This window comes from Octopus bimaculoides, chromosome 16 (genome assembly GCF_001194135.2).
Source record: "Octopus bimaculoides isolate UCB-OBI-ISO-001 chromosome 16, ASM119413v2, whole genome shotgun sequence".
NCBI classification, from domain to species: Eukaryota; Metazoa; Mollusca; class Cephalopoda; order Octopoda; family Octopodidae; genus Octopus; species Octopus bimaculoides.
Genome location: NC_068996.1, coordinates 7,422,567 through 7,430,031, shown reverse-complemented (window position 1 = coordinate 7,430,031; position 7,465 = coordinate 7,422,567). Strand labels below are relative to the sequence as shown.

Below are 7,465 nucleotides of genomic sequence, written 5' to 3'. Positions count from 1 at the left end.
GTGAGAGAGAGAGAAAGACAAGGGGAGTGAGAGAGAGAGAGAGGACAAGGGGAGTGAGAGAGAGAAAGACAAGGGGAGTGAGAGAGAGAAAGACAAGGGGAGAGAGAGAGAGAGAGAGGAGTGAGTGAGAGAGAAGGACAAGGGGAGTGAGAGAGAGAGAAGGACAAGGGGAGAGAGAGAGAGAGAGAGAGAGGGAGAGAGAGAGAGGGGGAAAAAGAGAGAGAGAGATGTCACAAAGGAGAAGGGAAGAGAGATGAAAGAGATAGAAAAGATAGACAAGAGTAGAGCAAAAGATATATTGAAGAAGAGAAAAGTAAAGTGGAGAGGCAAAAACATTGTCTATCAGTAAAGTGTATAATCGTAACTTCCATTCGAAGGAATTATGTTCCACAATGTGTGTAGAGAAGAAAGGAAAAACGGAGGAGACTGAGAGAGGACACAGCATGTATGATTCAGCAGAGGTGCCAGGGCCCTGTTAAAAGCGCTGGTGCCACATAAAAAGCATCCAGTACACTCTGCAAAATGGTTGGAGTTAGGAAGGGCATCCAGCTGTAGAGAAACCATACCAGCTTCCATCAAACTATCCAACCCATGCTAGCATGGAAAACAGACGTTAGATATTGATGATGATATATATATATATGCATACATAACATATACATATGTGCATATATATATATATATATATATATATATATTAATGGTCTCATCTTGAATCACATTTATTTCATGTTTGTATATTCAATTTCTAAAATGCACATTTGTCTTTTTCTAGTTTGTTTCTTAACTTTCTGTCATGTTGGGTCCCTTTGTTTCCCAGTTGTTTCTGCATTTATTAGGTTTTTATAAAATTTATTATCTAATGGAACACCACATACTGTCTCTTATATATATATATATATATATATATATATATATATATATATACACATACACATATAGATATGTGTGTATGTGTGTTTGTTTGTGTATATATATATATATAGATGTGTATGTATGTATTTATGCATGTATGTGTATATATAGTATATATATAGAGAGAGACGTGTATGTATGTGTGTGTGTGTGTGTGTGTATATATATAGATAGATAGATAGCTATGACATTTGAATAAATATGAACACATGTACACACATACAGAGAGTAGCAAAGGTGTCCCACATTGATAGTGGACTGGGTATGTAGTAAAAATTTTTTGTTAAGTGACTTAAAGCAAGTTTTCATATAGTGCATTCTGTATGTTAATTCTGTTTGCATATGTTATTACTGTAATGAAGATGTATAACTGAAGTTGAATTTTTCCTGGTTTATATGTGTGACACTTTTGAGAATGTGTTTGCATTTCATTATATATACTTTCAAGTAATTATTCTAAATTGATGTGCAATGCATAAAACAGAAGTAATTCTAAGTGAAATGTTTTTTTAATGCACCAAATACCCTGGAGGAAGACAACATCTTTTTGTTCTGTGAATTGGGGCTCTGGTGGTAAGATATATATACTTGATCACAGAGTTATGTAACTGACAATGAAAGAAACTTGGTTTTGTCAGTTCCACTCCAGCAATCTTGCAGGAATATGAATGGTCTTGTTGATAGTCATAGAGAAAGACAGAGTCATTAGAAGCTGAAGGCACTAGAACTGAAATAGTATATGTAAGGGATGAAGAGAATGCAATGAGATGAAAACATAGTTTCTCTCACTTTTAGCACAACAAGTTGTAATAGTTGCTTTGGGTGTATGTGGCATAAGAGTTTTGAAGATTAGTTCTGAAGTGTTATAATTTAGTTGTATCCAAATTCCATAACAACACTGCTCTCACATTTTCAGTTGAATATTTTGAAGAACAGCGATGAACTGAAGAGGAGTAATAATCTGTTAGACTAGTGGTTCTCAATCAGGGTTCATATTACAATAGTAAACTGGGGATCCACAATAGTATTTTAAGGGCCCCTGAAAAAATTTTGCTTTAGATGTATGTATTGGTATGTATTGCAAGAAACAGCTGGGTTTCTTTCTTTAACATTGGTCAGTCTACACAAGTTATTGTGAGAAAAACAAAATAGGAATTTCGAAAGAAGTATCTATAAAACTAGTTTTAAATATTGAATTTTTAAAAAGGGGCCATAAATAAAAATGGTTGTGAACCCCAAAACAGTTAGCAACATCTGTAATACTAATTCCAGTCTAAAATGGCTAATACTATTTGGATTGGTCAAGTTGCCTGTTGAATGAGGGTGGAATTAATATCATGTACAGTGCCATTTTTGGGAGTTAGGATGTTCAGAAAGTTACTAATGGTTTCTCTAATTCTATGACAAGCTAAGATAAATTTTGAAAAGTGTTCTTGAGATCAGTTGATGTTCCAAAATTTTATTTTCTATTATGACATATTCACTAAAGTAAAACTTTTGCAGACTGAGTCGCTGAAACACCCCTGTTATGTGCAACTCTTGTGTCAGTAGAAAAATAAAGTTTTTCTTCTCATTTCCAAATATAGATTCCTTTGAGACATGTTCTCAATTTGAAAGTAGGTGAACACTTTGGAATAACTTGCTGGGTTTGCCTAAGAACAAGACTGTGATTCCAATCATCATCTTAGTGTTGCCTCTGAGATTTTGTAAGACTCTTTAACATTATTCTTTGAAACCTTGTGCACCCCCCTCACACTTTCAGCTTGGATTCCTTCAAGATCTCTGCCTGTCCAGATCTTTTGCCAATATTGCACAAAGGATTGCCATTGTGTGTAAAGTTGAGTGACAGCCTAACAGCAGAATGAGCAGTCATGCTACCTGTGAGTATAGCTGAAGCAATTCCAGAACAGCAATTTGCTTGAGTGATCGGACAGTTTACCAAAATTAAGTTGATCAGAAAGATTTTTGCATATTCCAACAGGAGTGTTAAGGAAATGTATTCTTTCCAATAATTAACTTTGATTGATATACCATTGTATTCTTTCCTATAATTAATTTTGATTGATATACCATTGCAGTTGTTGAATGTCATAGCTATTTGCCTAAAGAACCCCTTGAATGAAAGTTGCAGCTGAGTTCATATTGGAGCTAGCAGTTCACACCATTCAAAATGCTTGCTGGCCACAAACTGTACAGTATTGTCAATGAGGTCTAGTGTTTGACTGTACATATCAAGAGTTAAACTTTAGATGTGAAGCTTTTAAATCTTGGTGTGCTTGATACAGAATGTATCTGTCATGGTGAACAGATACAGAAAATTATACCAAAGAGATTTCTCATTTCTGCATGAAAAGCATGAGACTGTATACGTATTGTTCCATCAACTTCCAAGAGTCATCATCTCTGGCAAGCGACAGCACAGACATATCAAGCAAATGGTTTGAGTTATTGGAATGAGGATAGACCATGAATATTGTGCAGGAACTGTTTGAGATTTAAAGAGGTTATTAAAATTCTCTCTGTTTTCAAATTATATCTTATAAAAGTTAGGCTGGAGTTTCAAACAGCATAGAAAATAAATTCATTCTTTCATTGCTTCACATTTAAATATTGTATATATTGTTATCAAATTATGTTCACTGAAAGTGTTTTGGCAAAAATACAAGGAGACAAATATATTTCACACAAAAATGTATAGTAAACATAGTAAGTGTAGCGAAATGGTGGTGTTAATAAAATTCCCCATTTAAATAATTATATTGCCAAAAATACATACTTTCAAATACCATTAAAGAGAAAAAAATTGATCTACTCTATCATGATTTTATGTTTAAATTTGTTTATAAATTTAAAATATTCAGGTATTATGCTCTATAAGTCAGACTTTTAATTTTTATAAAATTTAAAATGTATTTATAGTAACAGTCCAATTTCTTTATTTTCTATTTGTTTCAGTCACTGTACCGTGGCCATGCTGGAGTTTTAGTTGAACAAATCAACCCCAGTACTTATTTTTCTTTGTAAGTCTGGTGCTTATTTTAATGATCCTTTTCTACCTTTTTACCAAACTGTTAAGTTAAGGGTGTGTACATAAACAAACTAACACCAGTTCTAAATCTGGGGAGGAGAGGCAAACAGACTTATATTCAAAGGGCTTCCAGATAATTTCTATTTACAAAATTCACTCAGAGCATTTGTTGGCTTTGGGTTATAGTAGAAGACACTTGCCCAAGGTGTCGCAGTGGAACTGAATCTGAAACCACATAGTCACAAACTGAGCTTCTTTACCACACAGCCATGCTAGAGCCAGTATGCTTATAGAATAAACTTCAGAATGTCCTTAAAATATCAAATTTTAAAATGAAACAAAATATTTTCTATATCCCATGGTATTTGAAATTGTGTACTAATTTATCTAAGTTATGACTTTTAAATGTGGAATTTTAACAATGATAACATTCCAAAAATATGCAGGTGCAGGAGTGAAAATACTCTAAACTGAATCTAGAAAAGTACAAAACAAGGTATAAGGTTGAACACACTGCAGCTGAAGTTGGAATTTGACTTTAAATGATATGTCTTCTGGGTGACTTCAAATGGAAATAAAGTAGGGAAAAGATTAAAGAGAAGACTTTCTCTTAGGCGGCTTGTTAGTAATGTCATTAAGTTTGAAGAGCTCTTTTCTTATTCTTAATGCACCCTTTCATGTTCATGTCTAGTTGAGATCTTATCCAATGGATTATACTGAGAAAGATAAATTTTGTGTATTTTGGTGAAGAGTGGTTTGCTGGAAAAACTTTAAAGAAGACATGAGTGTTGTGGATGGGATTTTCTGAGTGAACAGTGCTGGATTTTTCTCAAAGCTTTATGGTTACAGATTTCAAATCCATTGTTTAGCAGGGGAAGGTAGACCTCACCATTTTAATTCCTTCTTATTTCTGAACTGACAGGATGCTCTATTTGACTGTTACTACTCATAGTAAATTGTGTTGCCATTCTTTCATCTCACTTGATGAACTCTTTCTGTATGCCTAAATATCAGCTCAGCTACAGTTGCCAAAACATGAGAAGTTAGGTATACATTTTTAAATTTTGAAAGACTGCCTTACTGGCACTTGTGCCAGTGGCATGTTAGAAAATCATTCGAGCGAGGTCGTTGCCAGTGCCGCTGGACTAGCTCCTGTGCAGGTGGCACATAAAAAACACCATTTTGAGCGTGGCCGTTGCCAGTACCAACTGACTGGCCCTTGTGCCAGTGGCATGTAAAAACACCCACTACACTTTCGGAGTGGTTGGTGTTAGGAAGGGCATCCAGTTGTAGAAACTCTGCTAGATCAGATTGGAACCTGGTGTAGCTATCTGGTTCGCCAGTCCTCAGTCAAATCGTCCAACCCTTGCTAGTATGGAAAGCGGACGTTAAACGATGATGATGATGACAACCTTATAAACCTTGTTTTTATTTTATAGGGAGTAAATATAAGAAGTTTGACACAGTTTTCTTCATAGAAGTTAAAATCTAAAGAATGAAAATAAAATATTTCAGTTTGAATTTCAGCTGCAACTTCCAATTTAAATTAAGAATATTATCATTCCCATGGTTAAATTTTCCTGCTAATCCCCTCTTTTACAGGCAATATATTTTACAGCCTTAAATATATCTGTCACTGAGATGAAGCTATAAACAGTACAAAAATTGAATTGTTTTCAAGAAGTTTAAACTATAAAAAAGAGTAAATTTATGAATTGACAAGAGGTAAATTATATCAAAATGATAATTAAGATTTCTAGAGAAAGGAGAAAAGACACCAATAAAGCAGCAGAAGCAGATCAATTAAATGGTTCTAGTCATTTGAGGCAAAAAGGTTTGATCATATTCACATTCTTGAAAAACATCTTGAGCACACCAAAAATCTCTTCATCAGCATGGTGTTGAGCAAGAAAGTTTTAAATGTTTCAAACTTGATCTAGTTTCAGCTTATGAGCTGTGGCCATGCAGGGGCACCGCTATTTAAATGTTAATTTTTTTTGAAACATGGTGATTTGTCTGCCCAGTTTCAATGTCTACAATGCCAGGGTCATTCTCATTTCTTATGAGAAAGCTGCTATAATGTATTTTGGATGTGAATGAAATTGTAATTGAAGACTAAGAAACATATCAGGTGGTAGGGAATGTTTTTAGTCAGAAGTAAGTTTATAAGCATCTCTAAAGACACATCTACTGAGATGAATGATAAATCATTACATTTATAATTTCACATTAAAAAACTATTTAGATTTGAAGACTTAAATAGTTTCAGCATTGGCTTTTAGCGATGACTTAAAATCTTTAAAGCCAGAATGACACTATGACAGAAAAGCAGAATTATGTGTGTGAAAACTGTTTTACCATTCCATTGATGAAGAGAGGGGTGAAGTAAAAAAAAATATTTACAGTTGGTGAAGTGTGTGAGGATGTGAACACACATGTATACACATATGTACATGTGTAGACATACACATAAGTGTACATGTATATATATAGTTATATGTATGTATATATATGTATTCACATATATGTACATATATATAAATATAGCAATATTTTATTCATGTTTTGATACTGATTCTTTTACAAGGAAGTAAATGTTTTCAGAGCCATTTCAGGGTTGTCTCTCTTGTGGTACGCAGTGCTGATAACAGTCAAGAATCTAGAAATGCATTTACCAATTCTGCCAGAGGGCATCTTTAACCGTTTTAAAAGGGTTAAAAATGTAAATTTACGCACGCAATGTACATACTTTAAATTGTGATCACTGTTGCTGCACGCAGGCAACCGAATGAATCACCATTACAAACTGGTTAAGTCATTGTTGATGTTTTTCAACATCCACACCCTAAAGTGAGAATTCTTCTCAATGGCAAAACACAGTGAATATGGCCTTTGTATAAGTCAAATATGTTCCAGATATGTTTGAACTGATCTAAATGGTTGCTTATTTGCAACACTGCTTCTGCACATCTACTACAACATATACAACATACACACACGACATATGTACACATATACATGCATACAAACATACATACATATGTTAAAGATAATTATGTTCAAGTTTGATCTTAAAGGATTTTTCATATTTTGTTATTATTCTTTTATGCCTTGTTAGTAAGACAAAATCCATGAGTCTTTTAACATTTCAAAACCTGTTGCATCTTATACTTTTTATGAAATAATGATACAGCGTATTGTTCATACAATTTGCTGTTATGTTGCAAAGAACCACAGGAATATTCTTATGTCCGATAAAATATCAAAGGTAAATTCTAGCAGATTTTGCATTATATCTTATGTGTAATGCATCCCTATGAGCAACCTGAATTTATATTTTACATGAAGTGTTAACAGATTAACAAATTAAACAAGATTATTCTAAACTAACTGTACTGAGAAAAAGAAAGTGAAATATAAAAAAGCCTTACAAAGAATATATGTAACAAAAAGATATGTATTTATTTAATATAACAATTTGAAAGAAGCTTTGCATTATTTAGACATAGAACCATATATATA

General features: G+C 33.5%; 1 protein-coding gene across 1 annotated transcript in view; it reads right to left on the bottom strand.

Moving 5' to 3' along the window:
- The window catches only part of LOC106877642 (adenylate cyclase type 9), a 301,816-nt gene that overhangs the window by 80,719 nt on the left and 213,632 nt on the right, over positions 1-7,465 (bottom strand). The gene's annotated exons all lie outside the window — the stretch shown is intronic.